General features: G+C 38.4%; 1 pseudogene; it reads right to left on the bottom strand.

Moving 5' to 3' along the window:
- Positions 1-254: 254 nt before the first annotated feature.
- Positions 255-537, bottom strand: LOC148163685 (signal recognition particle RNA; annotated as a pseudogene).
- Positions 538-11,082: the final 10,545 nt, after the last annotated feature.

Below are 11,082 nucleotides of genomic sequence, written 5' to 3'. Positions count from 1 at the left end.
AGGGTAGAAAAAAGGTGTATGTAAAAATTGGCCAGAAGTAAAAACAAAACAATAAGACAACAAAAACAAAACTTCTTTTGAGTTTAAAAAAAAATTCATAGATTTATTTACTTACTTCAGCAGTTTGAGGTTTATAGAAACAGTCAGCAGAAAGTGCAGAGTTCTCACATACCTTCCTGTGCCCCTGCAGGTTCCGCTCTTATTAACAAACTGTGCTACTGTGGTACAGTTGTTACACTGAGGAGACATTATTGAAATATTATTATTAACTAAAGTCAGTAGTTTGCATTAGGGTCACTCTTTGTGTTATACATTCTATGGGTTTGACCTGCTCCGTTTCCGACCTGGGCCGGTTCACCCCTCCTTAGGCAACCTGGTGGACCCCCGCTCCCGGGAGGTCACCATATTGATGCCGAACTTAGTGCGGACACCCGATCGGCATAGCGCCCTACAGCCCAGAACTCCTGGGCTCAAGCGATCCTCCTGCCTCAGCCTCCCGAGTAGCTGGGACTACAGGCGCGCGCCACCGCGCCCGGCATACATTCTATGGGTTTGGACAAGTGTATAAGAACAGTATCTACCAGTGCGGTGTCCTACAGAACAGTTTCACGGCTCTAAAGATCCCATGTGCTCCACCTATTCATGCCTCCCACCTCCTCCCTCTCTCTCAAAAACCACTGATCTTTTTACTGTGTCTATGGTTTTGCCTTTTCCAGAATACTATGTAGGTGAAGGCGTGCAGTAAATAGCCTTCTTCTTTTTTTTTTTTTTTTGATGTAGTGTTCAGTGATTCATTAGTTATGTATAACACCCAGTGCACATCACAACACGTGCCCTCCTTAATACCCATCACCCTATTACTCCCCCCCACCCCCTCTCTTCTGAGGGCACATTAACAAAAGGAAGACAAGTAAATAGCCTTCTTATATTGGCTTCTTTCACTTAGCAATATGCCTTTAAGTTTCCTCCATATCTTTTTGCTACTGATAGCTCATTTCTTTTTATTGTCGAATACTATTCCTTTGTCTGGATGTACCACTGTTTATTTATCCATTCACCTACTGAATAACATCATGGTTGCTTCCAAGTTTTGGCACTTATGAATAAAGCTGCAATAAATGTATATACATAGGTTTTTGTGTGGACTTAAGTTCTCAGCTCATTTGGGTAATACCAAAGAACCTAATTGCTGAATCATGTTAAGAGCATGCTTAGTTTTGTAAGAAACTGCCAAACTTCCAAGTGGTTGTACCATTTTGCATTCCCATCAGCAATGAATGAGACTTCCCATTGCTCCACATCTTTGCTGGCATTTTATCTCCCTCTTGAAAGTTTCTATACCCCTTATCTTGATGAACAGAACCACCATCCATCTGGGCACTCAAGCCAGGCATATTCCTTCTCCTCTCTCCACTGCCCAGATGAATTGATCCTCCCACTTGTGTGTCTCTGAGATTCGCTCCTTTTCTCTATCCTTTCTGTTTCCATCCATGAAACAGCCTCTCTCTGGTTTGCCTCCACTCCACAGTGCAGGCAGCCATCTTCTAAAACTCCATGTTGCTCTATTGTTCAAAACAAAACAAAACAAAACAAAAAACAAAAAACTTTTGAAGTCCTCCCATTGCCTTCAGGTTAAAGTCCCAACAGCCCTAGATGGCTGCATGGTCTTCAGGAACCTTCCTCTCTTAACCACTCCTAACCTCTCAATTGTTTTGCTATTTCCTGCCCCAACTTCCTGCAAGGTGGTGGTAGTGTTTGTAGTATCAGCAATTCACCAAACTTGCCAAGCTATTGTAAACCACTGCACATGCTATCCCACTTCCTTGGAATCTTTACCTGTATTTTCTCCCTGGAGAATTTCTATTCAACTTTAAGACTCAGCTTAAATATTACCTCCCCGGACTACTGGGAGAGTAGGGTCCCCACTGAGCCCCCACGGTCTAGCTGAGTCATGCCCTCACCTCACTGACTGACTGATTCATGTATGGGTCTGTCTTCCCTGCCCACTCCCATATCTATGACTTTCCATATCCTTCAAACCTAACCCGCTTATACAAGTTCTGAATTAAATATTCAAAAGGGTAGCTGGCGGGGGGTCGGGGGAAGGCTAACTGTGTCTCCAGTATGGCCTAATAATTTCAGAGACTGAGACTGCACAGCCTCTTGACCACCACGAGCTGACTGAACCACATAGGACTGGAGAACAACAAGAGGAAGGGACAAGAGGGTGGCTGTGTGGCATAGCCTCCAGCCATATATATTTTCCTCTTCTAACAATTTTGAATAGGTTATGAGGAGAAGAGGCCAAGGTCATTGCTAACTACTACTCTTGTGCTGATGGGGGAGGGGAAATTGTAAAATATGAGATGTGCAATTAGTTAGATGGCTGCAGAAAGACCATAAAAATTACTCATTGTCACAGGAAGGATTTATTCTGGCTCATGAAAATTATCCTGCTTCAGAGAACAGGTTTGCAAGTAATTGCAACAATTCTGCCTGAATCTCCATGGGCTCTAAGCCTGGCCCTCTAGGTAATCTCTTGCAGGTGCCTTTGTGTGCAGATGGGCAAGGAGGGGGAGAAACAGGTAGCAGCTGTTTCTTAGGGGGAATAGCCATCCACTTTCTGAGTCTGTTTTTCCTGCTCATCAGTAAAACTTCTCATGTTTAGCCAGTTATTCATTTCTTTCACAGAAGTCGTTTTGATAATCTTGGAGATTGTGTCCTATTCCCACTGGGTGGTGACTGGGCTGCAGACAGCCAGACCTCGAATTCTGAGGTTCTCCCACAGGTGGGGTTGGTGTTTTCTTACCAATCTCCTCCTAACTCTGAACTATCCCAGGAAGGATCCTTAGCTATCTATTTCATATACTTTCTTGTTATGTGTTTTGTTTTGTTTGGTTTGGTTTGGTTTTAGCTGCTTGAAAGACATCTTATTAAGTCAGAGGGATGTTAAGTTGAAATCCCAGCATTACCAGGTGCTGGCATATAACCACAGAAGCCCTTGAGATGATGTTGGGGAACATATCCAGGAAGCTTCTTCTGTGAGAGGTACTGACCCATCAGGAATGATGGATTAATATAACATGGTTTTGTTGCTTTGTGACCAGATGGGAAGGTGTCCCTTCATGGAATCTATATGTTTGACTCCAGAGCAGGAGTTAGCTACTGGTGAGAGTCCCAGAGTGAGAGAGGACCTGAGACACTATGTCCCTGGTCTCTCCCAGAACAACCCACAGTTTTGGCATGCCCTTCCCCCTGCGCAGCCCTAGAGCATCTGGTCTGGGACTATCAGAATCCTGCTTTGCAGAGACATCATACTTCTTTCACCCTCCAGTGACTTTGAAAAATGCTAGGTGTGCTGAGAGATGGTGACCAGCTGGGGTGGGTATGGTTAGGCATTGAGGCAGGGAGGAGAGAGGCAGTGGAGGTTCTAATGGATTGGGTTCTCATGCTGGGTTAGGAGTTAAGTTTCTGCATTCTGTTCTCTGTTCTGAGGCAGAACTTCTTTCTCTGAGAGTTTGGTGTGAAAAAGAAATAAAAGGAAATAATGCATGAGTTAAAATTATGCATAAAATTTGCTGACTGAACTTCCTTCAGAAGATACAGAATCAACTGCCTTATTATTTTGACAGAAGTTTAATATAGTGAAATGCCAAGCACTGTAGTAAGACTTTACAAATATTCAGTCTTTGAAACAACCATAGGTTAGTGCTATTATTACTCCCATTTTATAAAAGAGGATAAAGATGTATAAATATGTTATGTGGTTTACCCAAGATCACACAACTTCTAAGTGGCAGAGCTAGGATTTGAACCCTAGAAGCCTGGTTTTTGGTTTGTGCCCTTAAATTTATTCCATGAAAAACAAGCCAAAACAATTATACTATGCTGCCTCCCAATCTTAAAAATACTTAGATCCTTTTAACTCTCAAGACTTCAGTCTCCACTATGCTTCAGGCTTGCACATTCAAACCTCATCCTGAGTCTTGTTATGACTTGGAACCACTTTGTCTCAGATTTTTTTTTTCCAATGAAGAGGTTTTTTTTAGAGAAAATAATTATTTTGAAGCCTTTACATATAAGATTCTTCCAACTCTAAAATTCTGTACTTTATGATTTATAAAAGATTGGGAATGGGTTGTCAGAAAATAAAATCACCCAAAGGGAATTTAATCTGAATCAGCTGCTCTATCTAAAAAAATCTTAAAACAAGAATTTGAAAGACTATTGTTTTTAGTTTAGTCTAATAGTTATGCTTTACCTAAAATCTCAATATCCACAGCCATCCTGACCACCGTTCCTCTAGTTTTAAGGACAAGGTCTCCATCTTTTCATTCGAAATGCATATGGCTGCCCATGTCAGTCACCTCCTCTCCACCTGCCTCCTTACAGACCTGCTTGTACCCACCTCTCTCAATTCTGTAATGCAACCATTCCTTAATTGTTCATTCCCTTTAGTTAAAGTCTTAAATATGCTTCTTTCCCATTCTAAAAATTAAAATAAAATAAAATTTCCTTCGACCCTTGGTACCCCTGTATCTACAGATGTTGTTTGCTTCCCTCCTCACACAAACTTCTTAAAAGATTAGTGTATATCTTCCTTCTTTAATTTCTCATTAGTCCAAGTTTGGGAGGTTTTTTCACTGTAGACTTTTATTTGCTATTTTGTTTTTTTAGGTTTTTTTTTTTTTTTTGGAGATGGAAAAGGACATAAGAGTAAAGAAATTGAATTTTTAATCTATCTGCTCCTGTAGAAAAGCCATATGATACCTGATTAAAACATTCTTGTGGTCCATTTAAATGTTTCAAAAATCAAAGTTTGTGCAACAGACCTAATCCTCTCCAAATCTACTGTCTATATCAGAGTGCATTTATTTTCTAGTGCTACTATGACAAATTACCCATAAACTTGGTGACTTAAAGCAACAGAAATTTATTCTTTTGCAGTTCTGAAGTGGAGGAGTCTGGAATCAAGGTGTTGGCAGGGTTGAACTCCCACAAGAGGTGCTAGGGTAGAATCTGTTCCTTACCTCTTCCTGCCTCTGGTGGCTATGGGCATTCATTGCGGTGCCTTATTCCAATCTCTGCCCTGGTCATCACATGACATTCTCCTCTCTGTCTTCTCTTCTTCTGTCTTTTATAGAAACACTTATCATTGGATTAAGGGCCCACCTAGGTAATCTTAGATGATACCTCGGGACCCTTCACTTAATTGTATCTACAAAGACATTTTTCCATGTAAAGTAAAATCCACAGAATCCAGGTATTAGGATGTGGACATATCGTTTCAATCCATTACACGGAGTGTGGTGGGCTAATAAAATGTTATGGTGGAAGATTAACCTTCATTTTTTTTTACAACTAACATACAGTGATATATCAGTTTTAGGTGCATAATATAATGATCCAACAATTCTATACATTTTTCCATTCTCATCGAGATAAGTGTGTTCTTAATCCCCTTCATCTATTTCACCTGTCCCCTCACCCACCTTCCCTCTGTTAACCATCAATTTGTTCTATGTATTTGAATCTGTCTTTTTATTTGTCTCTTTTTGTCTTTGTTTGTTGGTACTGTTTCTTAAATTCCACATATGAATTAAGTCATATGGTATTTATCCTTCTCCAAATAACTTATTTCACTTAGTATTATATCCTCTGGGTCCTTCCATGTTGTTGCAAATGGCGAGATTTCATTCCTTTTTATGGCTGAGCAATGTTTCATTATATATATCACAACTTTTTTATCCATTCTTCTATAGATAGACACTTGGGTTGCATCCATATCTTGTCTATTGTAAATAATGCTGCAATAAACATAGGGGTATATATATCTTTTCAAATTAGTGTTTTCATTTTCTTTGTGTAAATACTCAGAGTAGAATTACTGGGTCCAACTTTAATTTCATTTTAAATATTTTTAGGAAAGTCCATACTGTTTTCCACAGTGGCTTCACCCAATTTGCATTCCTAACCAACAGTGCATGGGAGCTCCTTTTCTCCCGCATCCTTGCCAACACTTGTTATTTCTTGTGTTTTTAATTTTAAGCCATTCTGAAAGGTGTAGTGATATCTCAATTGTGTTTTTGATTTGCATTTCCCTGATTATTAGTGGTATTGAGCATCTTTTTATGTGTCTGTTGGCCGTCTGTATTTCTTCTTTGGAAAAATATCTATTCAGGTCCTCTACTCATTTTTTAATCAGATTTTTTGTTTTGTTGGTGTTGAGTTGTAGAAGTTACTTATATATTTTGGATATTAATCCCTCATCAGAAATATCATTTGCAAATATCTTCTCCCATTCAGTAGGTTGCCATTTTGTTTTGCTGATGGTTTCCTTTGCTGCGTGAAACCTTTTTATTTTGGTTTTGGTTTAGTCCCAATAGTTTAATTTTGCTTTTGTTTGCCTTGCCTGAGGAAACATCTAGAAAAATGTTTCTATGGCTGGTGTCAAGGAAATTACTGCCTATACTGTCTTCTAGGAGTTTTATAGTTTTGAGTCTTACATTCAGTTCTTTAATTCATTTTGAGTTTATTTTTGGGTATGGTGCAAGAAAGTGGTCTAGTTTCACTCTTTTTCACGTGGCTGTCCAGTTTTCCCAGCACCCTTTGTTGAAGAGATGGTCTTTCCCCCATTGTATATTCTTGACACCTTTATTGTAGATTAATTGACCATATAAGCATAGATTTATGTCTGGGCTTTCATTCTGTTACATTGATCTATGTGTGGTTAATCTTCATATTGTAAAAAGTGAATACAAGCATTGAATGTAAATTGTAACTCAAACAAGATTTAGGTTCAAAGGATAAAGAGAGAGAATCTAAGTGTTTTGGAGTACTTATGATACCAAGATTATAAGCTGCTTCCAGATTGATTGCTTATCTTGGCAAAGTTTTCCTAATTGTTGATAGTAGATATTTGTTGTTGTGTAGCTTCTCAATCCCTGTTTCACCTATTTTTTTTTTTCTATTTGTTAACAGTATTGGGCATTTCTTCTCTCATACAATTTCTGAAGAGGCCACGTCCCCACTTTAAGAATGAAATATATAACATAATAAAATTTAAAAAAAAAGAATGAAATACATGAAACAGACCTGGCCATTATATATTTCCTGGCCAAAGTGATTGGTTCAAAGATGGGCATATGACCCAATCACAATGAGAATTTTGTTAGGATTTTTGAGAAAGGCAAGGAGATTTTCCCTGGAGACTTGAACCTGAGATGATCTCAGACTGTTGATGCCAAGGCTTAAGAATGACACCGATACAATGGGAGCATAACAAGGTCTGCCAAAATCACTCAAGCCCTTGGGATATGTTGCTCTGACAGTACTATCCCTTTGTTATATGAGCCCACATATCCCCTTTTATTGCTAAGGCAAGTTGATGTTGGATTTTCTGTTACTTGCAACTAAGAGTCCTACTTGATTGATATACCATTCTTTTTTTTTTTTTTTAAAGATTTTATTCATTTATTTGACACACAGAGAGAGATAGCCAGAGAGGGAACACAAGCAGGGGGAGTGGGAGAGGGAGAAGCAGGCTTCCCGCCGAGCAGGGAGCCCGATGTGGGGCCTGATCCCAGGACCCCGGGATCATGACCTGAGCCGAAGGCAGACGACTAACAACTGAGCCACCCAGGCGCCCCTGATATACCATTCTTTAAAAATAGAATGAAGGTATACTAAACACTTCAGATATGTTAGGAGTAAACATGTGCAATTAAGTAGTTTTTAGTACGTTCACAGAGTTGTCCAACAATCACTACTATCTAATTCCAGTACATTTTCACCATCCCAAAACAAAGCCCTGCATTCATTAGCAGTTACTCCCCATACTCCACTCCCATCCACCCACCTCCAGACTCTGGCAACCAGTAACACTCTTTCAGTCTCTATGAATTTGTCTATTCTACACACTTCATATAAACAGATTCATACAATATGCAGGCTTTTGTGTTTGGTTCTTTCACTTAGCATGATGGTTCCTGTATGTATCATGTATCAATACTGCATTCCTGTTTATTGTTGATGATATTCCACTGTATGGATATATCACATCATGTTTATTCATTCCTCAGTTAATGGACATTTGGTTGTTTCCATTTCCACATTTTGGCTATTATGAATAATGTGCTATGAACATTTGTATATGGGTTTTTGTGTGGAAAATGTTTTCATTTCTCTTGGGTATGTTTAGGAGTGGAATCTCCAGATCATATGGTACCTCTATATTTATCTTTTTGAAGAACTGTCAAACATTTTTCAAAACTGGCTGCACCAGTTACAATTCTGCCAGAAATGTATGAGATTTCCAGTTTCTCTATATCCTCACTAAGATTGTTATTATATGTCTTTTATTATAGCTACCTAGAGGATATGAAATGGTTTCTCATTGTGGTTGTGATTTGCATTTCCATAATGGTTAAAGTTGCTGACTATCTTTGCATGTTCTTCTTGGCCATTTATATATTTTTTGGAGAAATGTCTATCAAATTCTTTACCCATTTACAAAATTGTGAGGTTTTTTTTGTCCTTTCATTGTTGATTTGCAAGAGGTCTTTATATATCTTGGATACAAATCCCCTATCAGATATGTGATTGGCAAATATTTTTGCAATTTGCGGCTTGTCTTTTCATGTTTTTTGTTAGTGTTCTTTGAAAGATAAAAGTTTTTAATTTTGATGAAGACCAATTTATCTATTTTTTTTTCTTTTGGTGCTTGTGCTTTTGGTGTCATATCTAAGAAAACATTCAAAGACTAATGCAAAGTCATGAAGATATATTCTCTTGTTTTCTCCCAGGACCCTGGGATCATGACCTGAGCCGAAGGCAGATGCTTAACGACTGAGCCACCCAGGCGCCCCCCTACCATCATTTGTTGAAAAGACTATTACTTCCCCATCAACTCATCTTGGCACTTTTGTTGAAAATCAGCTGACTATACATATACGGGTTTATTTCTGGACTTTCAAGTCCATTCTACTGATCTATATTTCTATCCTTGTGCTAGCACTATCCTGTCTTGATCAATGTTGCTTTTGAGGTAAGTATTGTAATTGACAATATTTACCACAAATAGTACAAGTCTTTTAAGATTTTTTTGGCTACTCAAGTTTCTTTGAATTTTCATAGGAATTTTAGAGTCTACTTTTCAAATTATGCAAAACAGACAGCTGGAATTTTGAGTGGGATAGTGTTGAATCTGTAGATCATTTTGGGATTATTGCAATCTTAACAATATTAAGTTTTCTTATCTATGAACATAGGATTTCTTCCTATTTATTTGGGTTTTCTTTAATTTCTTTCAACAATGTTTTTTTTTATTTTTCAGTTAATACCTCTTTCACGTTTTGTTAAGTATTTAATTCTTTTTGATGTTATTATAAATGGAATTGTTTCCTTCCTTCTGTTTTCTGATTTTTCATTGCTAATGTATAGAAACCCAATTGGTTTGTGTATATTGATCTTTTATCCTGAAATCTTGTTGAACTCATTTAGTAGTTCTTAGTTTCTTGTGGATTCCTTAGGATTTTTCTGTATACAAGATCATGTGATGTGCAAACATAGTTTTTCTTCTTCCAATTTGAATGCCTTTTTTCTTTTAAAGTTTTTTTTTTATTTATTCATTCGAGACACAGAGATGCAGAGCGAGAGAGAGAGAGAGCATGAGCAGGGGGAGAAGTGGGTGGGGGGAGAAGCAGACTCCCCACTGAGCAGGGATCCCAATATGGGGCTCGACCCCAGGACCCTGGGATCATGACCTGAGCCGAAGGCAGACGCTTAACCATCTGAGCCACCCAGGCACTCCCCTCCCTTGAATGCCTTCTATTTAGTTTGCTTGCCTAATTTCTCTGACTAGCACTTTCAGTATAATGTTGAATAGAAGTTGTGAGAATAAGAATCTGTGTCTTGTTCTCAATCTTAGGGAATATATTTAATCTATTACTATTTTTTTAAAGATTTTATTTATTTGACACACAGAGAGAAAGCACAAGTAGGGGAAGCAGCAGACAGAGGGAGAGAGAGAAGCAGATTCCTCCCTGAGCCCGGACCCTGACTCAGCACTTGATCCCAGGACCGTAGAATCATGACCCGAGCTGAAGGCAGATGCTTAACCAACTGAGCCACCCAGGTACCCCTTTATCTCTTAATATTAAGCATGATATTAGCTATGGGATTTTTGTATATGATCTTGATCGGGTTGAGGAAATTCCCTTCTATCCCTAATTTGTTGAGTGTTTTATCATGAAAGAATTTGGATTTTGAAGTCAATCAGAGAAAGACATGTATCACATGACCTCACTGATATGAGGAATTCTTAATCTCAGGAAAGAAACTGAGTGTTACTGGAGTGGTTGGGGGTGGGAGGGATGGGGTGGCTGGGTGATAGATATTGGGGAGGGTATGTGCTATGGTGAGCGCTGTGAATTGTGCAAGACTGTTGAATCACAGATCTGTACTTCTGAAACAAATAATGCAACATATTTTAAGAAAAAAGAAAAAGAAGAAGATAACAGGAGAGGAAGAAAAGGGGAGTATGTCAGAGGGGGAGACGAACCATGAGAGATGATGGACTCTGAAAAACAAACTGAGGGTTCTAGAGGGGAGGGGGTTAGGGGGATGGGTTAGCCTGGTGATGGGTATTGAGGAGGGCACGTTCTGCATGGAGCACTGGGTGTTATGAACAAACAATGAATCATGGAACACTGCACCAAAAACTAATGATGTAATATAGTGATTAACATAACAATAAAAAAATTAAAAAAAAAATTAAAAAAAAAAGAATTTGGATTTTGTCAAATGTTTTTTATACATCTTTTAAGGTGGACATAAGGTTTTTGTCCTTTAATCTATCAATATGATATATTATATCAATTGATTTTTGTGTGTTAAACTAACCTTGCATTCCTAATATAAATACTATTTGGCTATGATATATAATCCTTTTCATATATTTCTGGATTTGTTTAGCTAGTATTTTGTTGAAGATTTCTTTCACCTATGTTCATAAAGGATATTGGCTTCTTCTTGTGATGTCTTTGTCTGGCTTTGGTATCAGTACAATATTGCCCTCATACG

Source organism: Eumetopias jubatus, unplaced genomic scaffold (genome assembly GCF_037043125.1).
Source record: "Eumetopias jubatus isolate StellerSeaLion01/CBP00866 unplaced genomic scaffold, mEumJub1_p1.0 scaffold_8, whole genome shotgun sequence".
In the NCBI taxonomy this organism is placed as follows: Eukaryota; Metazoa; Chordata; class Mammalia; order Carnivora; family Otariidae; genus Eumetopias; species Eumetopias jubatus.
This window is presented reverse-complemented; position numbering and strand designations above follow the sequence as displayed.